Below are 13,297 nucleotides of genomic sequence, written 5' to 3'. Positions count from 1 at the left end.
CCTCTCCATTCAACCATTATCTCAAAAATATCAAGACGAAAATACCATACAAGAGCATGTCTATAGTTTTGAGTGGTAATTCTTGAGTTTTAATAGGGCGCGTCCTTTCATAGTTTAAGAAATAAGTCAGAACGATCATTGGTAAGATGGGCCACTCCTCAGTGTCATGATATTGATGCATTCACGAAGATGGTTGTGATTTACTTTAAAGATAATATACGAGCTAGTTGCATATTGAATCTCGTGGACATCACTTTATAAGAGGAGGATCCTATAATTGTCGCACAGAGAATGTAGGAATCACCATTGTGCTAGCTCACCAAAAGTCAAAAGTTAAAGAATGTGCAAGTTGGTGTCGAATCGTAGTTCATTTGTATGGGCGATCAATTTGAACAGTTTTACAACAGGTCTATATTCTGAATGTTAAACGATAGGGTGGTTCCGCAGAGATGTTAATCAAACAACTCATCGCACGATCAACAATTGGTGTTGATTGCTACACCCCCTCCCTCACATTTTTGGAAACCACCATAGGGGTGTCACAAAGTGGTTTTCCAGTTTTGCAAAACACTCATGAGTTTGCTGACGTATGCATGATGAAACCTGGGACCCACGCACTATCAACTGCCACATCGCCCAATTCACCTTCCACCTCATTTCCAACGTGTACATAACCAAAGACGGGCCCGGATCGACCTTTATTACCTTACTATTGTATTTTGGCCTTGGGTAAAAAGCCTGAAATCTATTTGGAAAACATATCATAAGATTTGTAAAAGGGGTCGGGAACTAATGTTTTTTAAGAGGGATTTAATTTAATATTATATATACTAAGTTTATATAGAATATTAAACCATTGCATTTTTGTAATTTCTGTTATTATAAAACCCTTTTTAGAAAAAGACCAACAATTTTGAACTTGTCAATACAATTAGTTCCATAACTAATTTTGACGGTTAATGCTGGTATAAATATAAAAGACTAGCCAAGAGGAGAGGAAAGGGTTTAGATTCTAGAGTCAAAAGAATAATGTAATGAACAAATCTCCTAGAAGCCAATGGAATAAAACCAATTTTGATTCCTAATTTCTACGCAATTGCAATATGTATTTGTCTTTTTCTTGTGTGCTTATAAATTCATGTTGTAATTTCTTCAATTATATAGGTGTAGAAGCATAAGGTTCTCTTAAATCTAGTTGTGGATTTACTTATTTTAGTACCTACATCTAATTTAATAACCTTAATGGTGTGAAAAATCGAAGCCGTGATTCCCTACTGCAGTAACTAATTAAATTTTTCCTACTTGTTAATTTTTGAATCAAGTTATTTACAGTGTTACATAGTAAACATCGAAATAAACTCTACTACGCAGCCTTCACAACATAAAATATTGCAGAAACTAAATACTGCACAAGAGAGAAATAAACACACACACAAGTAAACCATTTTTTTGGACAAACGTCCCCGGAAAAACCCAACTTGGGAAAGCCGGTGCAACAGGTGAGGGTTTTATTATTATGTAGTATTTTAAGTACAAACCTTTAGATGCCCAAACTGGCAATTTGATACAAAGAATAAACTGGCAAAGAGGTAGTGAGAAGGATTCTCACACTGTCACTGGCGATTCGAATCTGATCCAAGCTCTGGATGGTTGGCCCCACACTGCCTTTGTGTGATCTCTGCGTGGGCTCACGCAGTCGATGCATCACAACTTCTAGGAGTTGTGTCACCCTTATAGCTGATTGATTTACCTCTGGAACTCGACTCTCTGGCCCTTCGGTCTCACACCCCGACTTCCGGCACTAGATCTCGACTACTCCCAACAAAATTACAGACTCCCTCTAAAGCACTGTGCTACCTCTCTAAACCTCTCGTTGCCTTCTCTACCTTGCACTCTTTGGAACTGGAAAATTCCTCTCTAGTCTACTATCCCTACCCCTCACTACAAGAAGATCACTCGATCTCTCTCTGGCAACTTAGCATTGCTACTCTTGAGAAATTTGATCTCTAGATCTCACTATCTCGATGTGTTCTCTAAGTGCCCATCAAGCTCCTTCTTATAATCTCTCGTTGGAGCACCAACGGCCAAGATTAAAACATAATCAAATGCTAAGATTAACTGGGAGTTGATCATCGTCTTCTTCTAGAAGATTCACACCAAATTTAATTAATACCCTTTAATTAATCACATTTCCTAAGTTTAGACTTAGAAATACATTAAAATTTATTAATTATTTTAGTTAAACCATCTCTAGGTGGAATTTTCCCAAACGATTATGGGTCTTGGAGAATGCATGTGTCTTAGCCTCTCTGCAAAATTTCAAGGCTAGAGCACATCTGATGCTACAAAAATCAACACTCCCTCTTAGCAAGGAATGTGCTCTAGTGCTGCAACCCACTGAAGCATCACTATGTTTCTGCACCATCTCTTGTTGCGTTGCTGATGTCTGGTTCTGTTTCCCATCAACTACTACGCAACTCTGATTTTTGCATTCGTGCTATTGTTGGCCCTGTTGAACTACTACCAATATTGCATCTGCACTGCAACCCTCTCCAACTGTTGTTGCAAAAATTGCAATGGAAAAGCATCCAAAATACTGAACCAATTATGGTCAGTATGATGTATCTCTCACCTGAGTACTTACTACTGCTACACTCTATGATGTCACTAAAGCCTCCACATTGCTGCTGACTTTGCACTGCTACCAACTCTGCTCTGTGTTTCTCAGTCTCTGACCTGCTACTAGCTATTACATCTATCACTGTGGCACCTGACTGCACCAACTATCACTGATCCATCTTACTACTACATGTCTTGGGCTCCCATAGCAAGGTATTGATTCATGAGGTGGACCTCCTCAAGAATACTACCCATCCTATAGCATTCACTTGATGGTTTCTCCCATAAGAGTGTTGCAGGAGCCTTTTTTTTGAGGTTGAATCAACTTGATGTTCATGAAATCAACTTAATGTTGGTGGGTAGCAACCCCAAGGTCGTTTTTCTCATAGCATTGTTCTATCTGGCTCAGACATAGCCATTTATGAGGGTAGGTCCGTAAATATGTCTATTATAATGTTTGAATCTCTAGTATGAGCTTATCTCTGTTTTTGGAAATGGATATTATAAGGGTTTTTCTCTTGTTGTGTACAGTTGTGGAGAGGATGAACACCCTTTAGTTGGATTAATTATTTTGCATTTGGGAGAAGAACATCCCAATGACCGTTGCAATGTGTTTACATGTGAAAACTCTTTGGAAAATAGTGCAATAATCAAGAGAGAAGAGGTGATCACATGCTTTCAATGCTCGAAACTAGCACTGAGAGCTTTGGAAGGGACACAAAATCTAGCGATGTAAGATGAATTTCTCTCCAATATATAATCATTTGAGTGGGTCCTCAAGCCTCTTCTAGGCCAACCTTTAGGGCTAGCTGACCTGATCTCTTGGGCAGTATCTAGACATTTCCATGACATAAAATATTTTTCTTTACATTGATACAAGAGCCCTTTAAGGGTTTTTACATTATGACTTTGATCTTGACTCCCTAGAGCACTCAATGGGTGCACAACCTAGGACCATGGGCAAGAAACCTGTAAATAATTTTCCTTTTACAAAAATAAATATTTTTTATTTCTTTCTTTTGACAAGTACAATGATTACATCAAGTCATGACATCATAATTATGAAGACTGACACTAGTTACATTTCAAAAATTAGCCCCTTCTACAATTAATATTTAGTTGTTAAAAATCTTTGCAGCCCTTTGCAACCCTTGTTACTCACAACATTCCTATGTGGTCAATTATTCTTCTCTATGTCTATGTATGGGGACTCTCCTTGCACCATTTGGATGATGGATATTGTTTATCCGTCACTATTTTTCATTTGATCAATCTTATAGCATGTATCCAATATTTTCTTCTCTTATCAAGATTTATGATAAAGCTGGTTCCTTGAATTTTTAATTTTTTTTTTTTGTGAAGTTCTATTCATAGTCCTGTGTATGTCTTAGGTTCCCATAAAAGAATACTTGTCAAAAACCTATGGCTTCCTAATTGAGACATCTGCTGACATTTTAATTGATGGTTTGGATTAGGTGTGAGCAATATCATCACAGACAACTGGAGTTAAACTAGATGGTGAGGCAGAGTCATTTGAAACTTGACAATTTTTATGCTCTTGATGTTTTCATTGAAGATGTTTGAATTCCAGAGGAGGGAATATTTGATCAAAATCTTGACTGATCATAGTGATATTACCATGAGCACACTTAGAGAGTTAACTTGTTTGTTTTCTTTGTTGCTTAAATGTGTAACCCTTTGCTTGATTAGATTTCAAAGTTGGAGACTAAATTGAAGGAGGGGAACATAGATTTTCACAACTTGTATCAAATGTGGAAGCCCCAAAAAAGAAAAGACTTGAGAAAATGAGGTATGGAGTTTTTTAATTTAGCAACATGAATCCATTGCAATGTGTGTTATAGATTACTAATTCTTGATCTTGGGATCAAATTGGAAGTGTTGATATTTCATAATGTTGTTGATTTAATGGATTTGATCTTCTATTTGGGAAGGTTTTAAACACTTTGAACAACTTAGTTTTCATTGCGTTTTTTTTTGTTCCTCCAATTATTTATGAAGAGTACTTGTTCTTTGCAGAAAAGTACAAGGATGATAATAAGAGCCTTTGGAAATCACAAGAAGCCAATTCAAAAGTGTATGGCTAAAATTTCGTCTGATTTTTTTGGATTGCAATCCTTTCCTCTCGACAAGATATTGAACAAAGTTTGTTTCTAAGGCAAGGAGGAAATCATGGTTTGATATATCATACTTTCCATTTTTGTGCAATTAAATTGAAAGCCTTGGCAATTTTTTCCCACAACATATTCTCAAGCTGTTAGTAACGATATATATAGGGTTATTGTTGCAAACCTAGTAGGGAGAACATTCAATGGAAATGAGGAGGTAGAAATATGACTGTAAGATATCAACTTCACCACACAATATCCATTTTTGTAGTATCTAGTACACGTGGGTAAAACCATGGATAGAAATAATCCATTGGTAAAAATGTACATAATTTTTTTGATGAGTTGTGTTTTACACAGTAAGATATCATTATATTTTCTTCTACCTCTTGATTATTTCCCATGCCATGTCATTGATAGTGTTGATCTTACCATAGGGACAATTAAATGAAAACCAAAGTAATCATGGAGGAAAGGTATTCATTGAGCATTAACTATTTATTGCAAATAGGGACCAATATTAGACCTATTCCTGAAATGTTTTGGGTCTCTAGTTCCATATTCCTATGTAAAATTGACATGTTGCATTGAGCATTGTTCCATGGTCACTATAGTGGGGACCACTGGATGACATGAAGCTCTCTCCTTTTGATCAGTTTAGATAATTGCAAAACCATTTTTGTACAGAACGATTTCTTTCAACAAGATGTAGCTATCTATCTATCCAGATAACAAGAATTTTTGAATTTTGAACCATTGTAATGATTAATAATTTATATAAAAGTTTCCCACCTTTTCAAGGGTTGGAATGTGGTTGCATTTCCTTGTTGTAGTGTCTGAATTTGATAATTCTAGTGATTTTATTCTAATGATTGTATGTGGTACAAAATGTTGAACAACTTTTATCATAATGCCCACACGCATATCCTAATGGTGCCATCTTTGAATATCTCATTTGCTTCTCGTCAAATAATTTAGATTGGTTTCTACATGTAATGAAATTTGTAAGGTATTCAATGAATGATTTCTACAAGCAGTATTGTTAGTACTCGCACCATTTACCTGTAATGCTAAATTGATAGTTTTGTATTTTATATGATTGAATATAAAGGCCAACGTATTTCTATTTTGGTGAACTATGTGAAAATTGGACCACAAGCAACAAATGGAACACATCTAAATATTCATGGTGGAGTCACATTAAGCCTTGGAGGGCCTAGTCAAGTTGTAGGCCAAAAACATTGACCTGATGGTTTCTCCACATAAGAGTGTTGCAGAAGCCTTGTTTTTGAGGTTGACTCAACTTGATGTTCATGGACTCAACTTTATGTTGGTGGGAAACAACCCCAAGGTCATTTTTCTCACAGTGTTGGTCTAGCTTACTCAAACATAACCATTTATGAGGGTAGGTCCGTAAATCTATCTATTATAATGTTTGAATCCATATTATGAGCTTATCTCTATATTTGGAAATGGATATTATAAGGGTTTTTCTCTTGTTGTGTACAGTTGTGGAGACGATGAACACCCTTTAGATAAATTAATTATTTTGCATTTGGGAGCAAAACATCCCAATGGTCATTACAATGTGTTTCCATGTGCAAAATATTTGGAAAATAATGCAATAATCAAGAGAGACGAAGACCTAATACTTGTTTACACCAAGGTGGTGATCATGTTGTTTCAATGCTAGAAACTACAACTAAGAGCTCTGGAAGGGACACAAAATCTAGTGATGTAAGACTGAATTATTAAAAGTAATTCATGTAAGTTGCATTATATTTGTATTTCTGATGTAATCTCAGAGTTCCCTTTTTCTGTGTTTGTTTTATTTAGAAGTCATCAATACTAGCTGGAGCATAGTCATGGAAAGAGGATTTGAATATGAAAAGACTTGTTGACATTGAAGCGGAGTCCAAGCCATCTTCCTCACAAGATCCAGGTTGGCATGATCAATTTTCTTTATACAATATATATCTATGACAATTCATTTATCTTGGGTGATGTCTTGGCTAAGTACAATATAGTTTATACATGACTATTATCACTGCTCCAACTTTTACTCTCTTTCAAAATTAAATTTCTGGATTGATGGAATCAAAGAAAAAATTGAAAATTATGGGAATACATAAAACAAACATAGCCCCTGTATTCTAAATCTAGGGGAAAAGTCTGAAGGGCTCTATGGCGAGTCTCTTCAACAAGATGGAATATGCATATTAAGGCGATTAGATACTAACTAAATTGTTGCAAAATTGGATATGATAGGGTTAATCATGTCATCTTGAGGGATAGAGAACAATAATTTGTGTTACTAATTTATTTGAATAGTATAACATTGTGTTTTGTAAATAAATAAATGAATTATTTTCACCGTGCAAGTACCTTTTTAAACTAGCCCAAGGGGTTAACTCAAATAGGTGTTGCCAATGTTGCTTGGAATCTGGCTAGTTTCATGTGATCAAGTGCCTGGTTTGACTTCCCTTGGAAGAGGAGCACTTGTCTACACCAATGGGTTTAATAGGGATGCCATCTGTGAATGTGGGGAAGCATCCCTTGGGTTTCTCTCTGAGGTTTTCCTTGGAAAAGAAAATACCTTTTTAAATGGCAGTAATAGAGAAATATAATATACTTCGTAATTCTTACATCTGAATCATGGAATATTGTGATTGAAGATTTATTTATTTATTTATCGAAATTATATACAATGTATGTATACCTAAGCTATTATTCTTGGACTAATGTTTTAGACAATCCTCAATTGAAGCAGAAAAATATGGTCCATTTGAAAATACTAGAGCTTGAAGCAGAACAAGAAGAACAATCACGTTCACTTTTGCAACAATCTTCTCCTTCTCAATCCGATCAAGAGCAAATAGTTCAAAAAAAATCATCCCCATGTAATCTTCCCAACTCCACTGCCAGGTCTCCTCCACAACCCTTTGGCATTTTTGTTCATAAAAACCATAATCATCAGCAAAGACAATAGTGCAACATTAGCCATCAAATTCCTCATCAACAACATCAAACACCAACCCCTCCTAAAGTGCAACAAAATCAAAAGGCAGAGAAGTTCTTCCATTTGCATGTAGGTATTTTAAGCCAGCGAATGCCATTGCCTGCACATAATGTCTAACAAACTTTGGCTCCCATGGAACCTTCTCTAATTGAACATGCCCCAAAAAATATTGCCCAAGATATCACTTCAAAAATTGTTCAGAACTGAAGACCAAAAACCCAAAATCTATCTGATAAACTGCCACCAAGAATTGCAATTGTAGGAATGGTTGCAGTCCATAATCTAGTAAGTAAAATCTACTTTATTCAATTCCCATTCAAGAAAATGCTCTACGGGTTTTCTTTATGTATATGACAAGAATTCTCATACAAGTAATGTTGCTTTGATCAATTTACATGTAGACATGGGCTGAAGTCTATGGTACTGTCGATAGAGTTTTTGACTCTGGATATCTCATTATTTCCAAAGTAAATTGCAAATTGTTTTGAGGTGTTTTATTCAGTCGAGTAAGCATTTGGTCCTCATCTTCTTCTTTATACTTCTTGTATGCCTATCCCTTGACATTTAGGATTTATTTACTTCATCGTTTAGTAAGTTAAAAATTTTCACATCTTACATATCCAAAACTTCACTACTTCACAGTTTTGTATTTCAATTTGAAACTATTCCACCTTATTGTATTTTCTAAAAATTCAAAATATGAGAGAAGTTTCTGAAGTGCACACAAATTCAATTTTTCATGTTTTAATTGGAACACATATGCCTTATTATATTTTCTTTCAACTAAATTGGGGATAATTTATGTATTCTCAAACAGGGCCCTGGAATCATTTTGAGAGAGGAAAATATCCCTCCAAACTGTTTATCCAATGACAATAGAAACACTGGGATGATTGTGGGGCATCCTCCTGCTTTAGTGAGTAACCCACAATCATTGCAGAATAATCCTAGCTATATGAATGACCTTTGTTGGGTCTTTTGTGGTACCCATTATGCATGTTGGTACATTACTTCAACCGAATTCCTTTGCTAGAACTGTCTCTATTGCTTCTGGAATAGAAATCAGGTAGGAAAACCACATTGGTGCAACTGTGGCTCCAAATATAGTTATAAAGACTACTAGAGGTGCATCAGTAGATTTACAAAGACCAACACATGATATTCATTTCAGTGCAAGAGAAAATTATGGTTCCTCTATTTGTAATAATTTATGGAGTGTAAGGATGAATACTGATGATAATCAACACACTCATGAACCTTCTCACCTAAGGATTGGTGGTGTAATGCATAAAGTCCTCAAAACCCCATTCTCAAATGGTCATGTTATATCCATTATCACTCGTCCTGGATGCTGGGTTTGGAAACCATTACCTTTGAGTGTTCCTTTGATTTCTTCTCCTGTAGATTATTATCCTAAAATTACTCACAGAGAAATGGTGCATTTTGTAGCCATGCCCCCTTTTCTAGGCATAAGTTTTGGAACTGTACCAGCAAGATTTGAAGGTCCAACAACACTTTTACATGGGAACTCTGTGCAAATTGGACCAGAAACAAAAAATGGAATGCATCCAGATATTCATGGTGGAGTCACATTAAGCCTTGGAGGGCTTGGTCAAGTTGTAGGCCAAAAGCATTGACCTGATGGTTTCTCCACATAAGAGTGGTGTAGGAACCTTGTTTTCGAGGTTGAGATATGCCTAAATTCAAGTTTTAAATTTCAAATTTCGTGAAATTAGTGACTTAGGATGGATTTTCCTCTTCAAGAATTATAGGGCTAACATTTTGTCTTCTTAGATACCTTGATCAAAGGTTCTTGTCTTTTCTCATTAGAGCGGTAGGTACTCCCATACACCATAAGCTCTAGTACCCTGCCATGATAGCCACATCGATTACCTCTTTCTTCTAGGTTGTGATTATGACTAGGCTTAATTGCTCGACATTCTCCACCCAAACTGAAGTCAAGGTGTGGTTGGGTTCACTAGGGGACTAGAGTTTCTATGAAAACAACATCAATGTTTCTTCAATTGACGGTTAGATCACTGTCTTTTCTACTATTATTAGTTCATTGTACTTGGATGTTGAAAGAGCTTTGACACAATCCTTTCCCTTATCTTTAGTTTCCACAACCCCTAAAGCGAATATTTGGAGGTGACCTTGGATCACTTTACATGGGATCATCTTTGTAGTTCATTATCTGGGTAAAATTATAACACTATGTACATGTTCTCAAGGTATACACTTATAATCTTTGTCTAGTGTTTTTGAGAGTATTTTACAATTGTATTTTTACGATGTGTAGTGTTTTTGAATTGAAGCATAATTGTGTATTTTTCCATTACAAAAATAAGCATCACAAGGTTCTGAGGCCAGTTGGACAATTGAATTAGAATTGTAAGGGAATTTTAGAATTGCTCCATCTATCACATCTAGGGAAAATTTTATCCATCTATGGAATCTGTGGACAATAGTGTCTGGAATCAAATCCACCTAAGACTAGGGACCTCTCTTCATTGTACTATTAAAACTTTTACCCCTGCTTTGGTGTTAAAGACTTGGTGGGTATTTCTTGAGTATTGCATCTTTTAAGGTGCTTGCTTCTTCTACTACTTTAAGAAATACCATCCTAAGGCCTACTCTTAGGTCTTTTTTGGTGAAACATGGGGAAAAGACCTTGTAATTGATGAGCTTCATCAACAACCTAGGCAAAAGACCTTCTCCACCTTCAATTTGATTTTCATGACAGTTGTTAATGACCATAATTTATTCATCTTATTAGAGGCTTCACAGGGAGGGAAACACCAAAAGTTGCTTAAGTTTTATTTTTCTAAATAAGAAACTAATTTTAGATGAAAAAATTTGTCATCATGTACGAAAGTTAGTAGAACAAGGTTTGGCATTGATGAGAAAACATAGGGACATTTACAAGGGTAGGTAGAGAAAGTGTATTAAAATGTTTTACCAATTCCTGGATTCCATATTGACTTGAGTTGCAAGTTAGTATAATAATGTTTGGCATTGATTATAAAACATAGGGCCATTTACAAGGGTAGGTAGAGAAAGTGGATTAAAATGTTGGACCAATTCAACAGTAAGGAATTTCATTCAACAAGATAGACTATTATAAGTAGATACAAGGGAAGGTCCTTATTACTTGCTATTGATTTTGTTATTACCAAAGTTGGACTTTGGAGCACCTTGTTGCTTCCCACTGTTAGAAGAATTTTTGTTATGAAAGCTTCTTAAGATCTTGAGAGTGATTTCTTTTGTCAGGACTGCTTTTGAGGCACAACTCAAATGGTTCATATTCTGGGAGACGTGAAAAGTTTGCATGAAGTTGGAGCCCTTGATGAACATCTACAACCTGTTACTAAAGAATTGTTAGAAGAGGAAGAAATAATAAATTTAGAAGGGAAATAGAGTACCAACGCAAGTATAGTTTTACTCAAGCATAAAATTAAGCAATTTTCTAGTTTACTTGCAATGCATCAGACACATGAAAATGCCATTACCATATCATTGTAGATTAAAATTAGTGTGAAATGAGATTCTTCTTTACAACTAGTATGGTAATGTAATTCCATTGCAATCAAATTGTGATGCCTCCTGCAAAGCTTCACAAGAATTGAATGGAACTATATATATTCACCCAAAGTATCCAAACTATAAAAATCCAAAACAAGAGAGTAACCAATGTTTTCATCATCCATATTTTCTTCCTCTGAGTCACTTAGAACTATTAGTTTAGAATCCTTTTGAAGTTCAAAACAAACATGCTTGGAAGTATTTGTTGAAAGGGAGAGTCAAAACCTGACATATTTATTTGTTGAAAAGTTGAGGTTGATACTTGGATCTTCCACATCTCTATTTGTATCAGTCACACTATGGTTGTCAGATGGCACAAATTTTAATAAGCTCATGTGCATTTTATACTATGCAATGATTCCTTTTTATGGTATCTACTTTCTGATTAGATGACCCAATGTCTCCATAGTGTATATCCTCTCCATGGACCTTATCATCAGCATGTCTGAAAACATTTTTTCATCTTTGTATGGGCACTGACTTCCTATTGGTTTTCCTATCCAACTAGAACTTGATCCTCCATAAGTGTAAGCTTCTTTGTGTAAACACCAACATTAAAGTTACTTTTCATTGTTTAATTCAAACTACCAGTAGCTAGGGAGCTACAAGAATCAACACCATCTTTGATTTGAACCTAAATAGTTTTCTTATCTCTGAGTATTTCCCTAATCACAATGACCAGTAGATTCTCCTCATGGATTATTTCTCTCATTCTATCTATTAGTAAAATATGAAAAATGTATCCCTACATTTGAATCTTGGGAAAAAAACATATGATTGTTATCATTTAAATTATCCATATCTCTTGGATCCCAAAAATCCATTTTCTTTGGATAAGCTTTATCTATAACCTTAAAAGAAACCCTATTATAAGCTAAAGGAACATTATGTCCTCTTGAGTCTTGACAAAGTATGATGGAATGAAACTGGGTGAGGACTAGATCCAGGTTTACTATTCCAGAACCTAGGTTCATTAAGATGATGACCTTAGTTTGAAGATATCCACCATACAAACTAGGACCACCCATACTTATTGTTTCTATCTCTCTTCCATCTTCAAGACTAACATACTGAGGACTTGTATCCCATGGAGGCCCATGGTAGTCATTGCAATGCAATTTATTAAAATACATGGCATGTCCATAATTTTTTATATTTAATCTCTGCATCCAATGTGGCCATTTCTTATTATGCGATTTACCACATCCGAAAATGACATCATTCACATCATTTTGAAGAAGTCTACAAAGGTCAATATAGTTTTTTTCACATTTACAAATTCCCTCACATTTGTTGGTTCTTAAAGCTCGAGCACTTTCATAATAAAAATAGGGGAAGTCAAGCAGCAAAGATGGTCCACTCCCTTTTCATCTGTTGATATTAGAATGAAGTTTTATTAGAGGCACTACTTGTTTTCTTTTTGGTTAGAAAAGGGTTTTCTCTTGGTTTTATGTGACTTTCAATTTATCATATGTAGCATGTTGAGAAATGGGAAAGAATAATGTGTGACATTTATCTTGCATAAATTGATGTTGAATGAAAGGATACAAAGTTTAACCAAGCTACAGTTCACTTTGGTAAAGGTGGAGGAACATCTTAAAAAGTTGCCTAAGAATACACCATATACAGAGTTTGAACATAAGTAATATATGGATTTTTATTTTGCAAATATGTTTTTTTTTCTACCCAAGATATCACAACAAGAAAAATATTGATATTGTAGAAATTGTTTGAGGACCTCATTGAGGTCGATTTTTTTGATGTCCTACTTGATTGATACCTTCTCATATGTCAGGAAGGATTTAAATATGAATTAATATGTTCCTGAAACAAATCATATTCAAATTTTATAGATATAAAAGATAAAAACAAATGTCAATGCCTTTGTTTGATTGTTACCTAACCATGTTGTGGGTAGGTTACAGGAAATGTGATTGGAAAAAGGATGGGG

Source organism: Pinus tabuliformis, chromosome 2_2, assembly GCF_031772625.1.
Source record: "Pinus tabuliformis cultivar Carrire ecotype Pingquan chromosome 2_2, CPIR1, whole genome shotgun sequence".
Lineage (NCBI taxonomy): Eukaryota > Viridiplantae > Streptophyta > Pinopsida > Pinales > Pinaceae > Pinus > Pinus tabuliformis.
The sequence above is the reverse complement of the archived record's forward strand: the minus strand, read 5'-3'. Positions refer to the sequence as shown.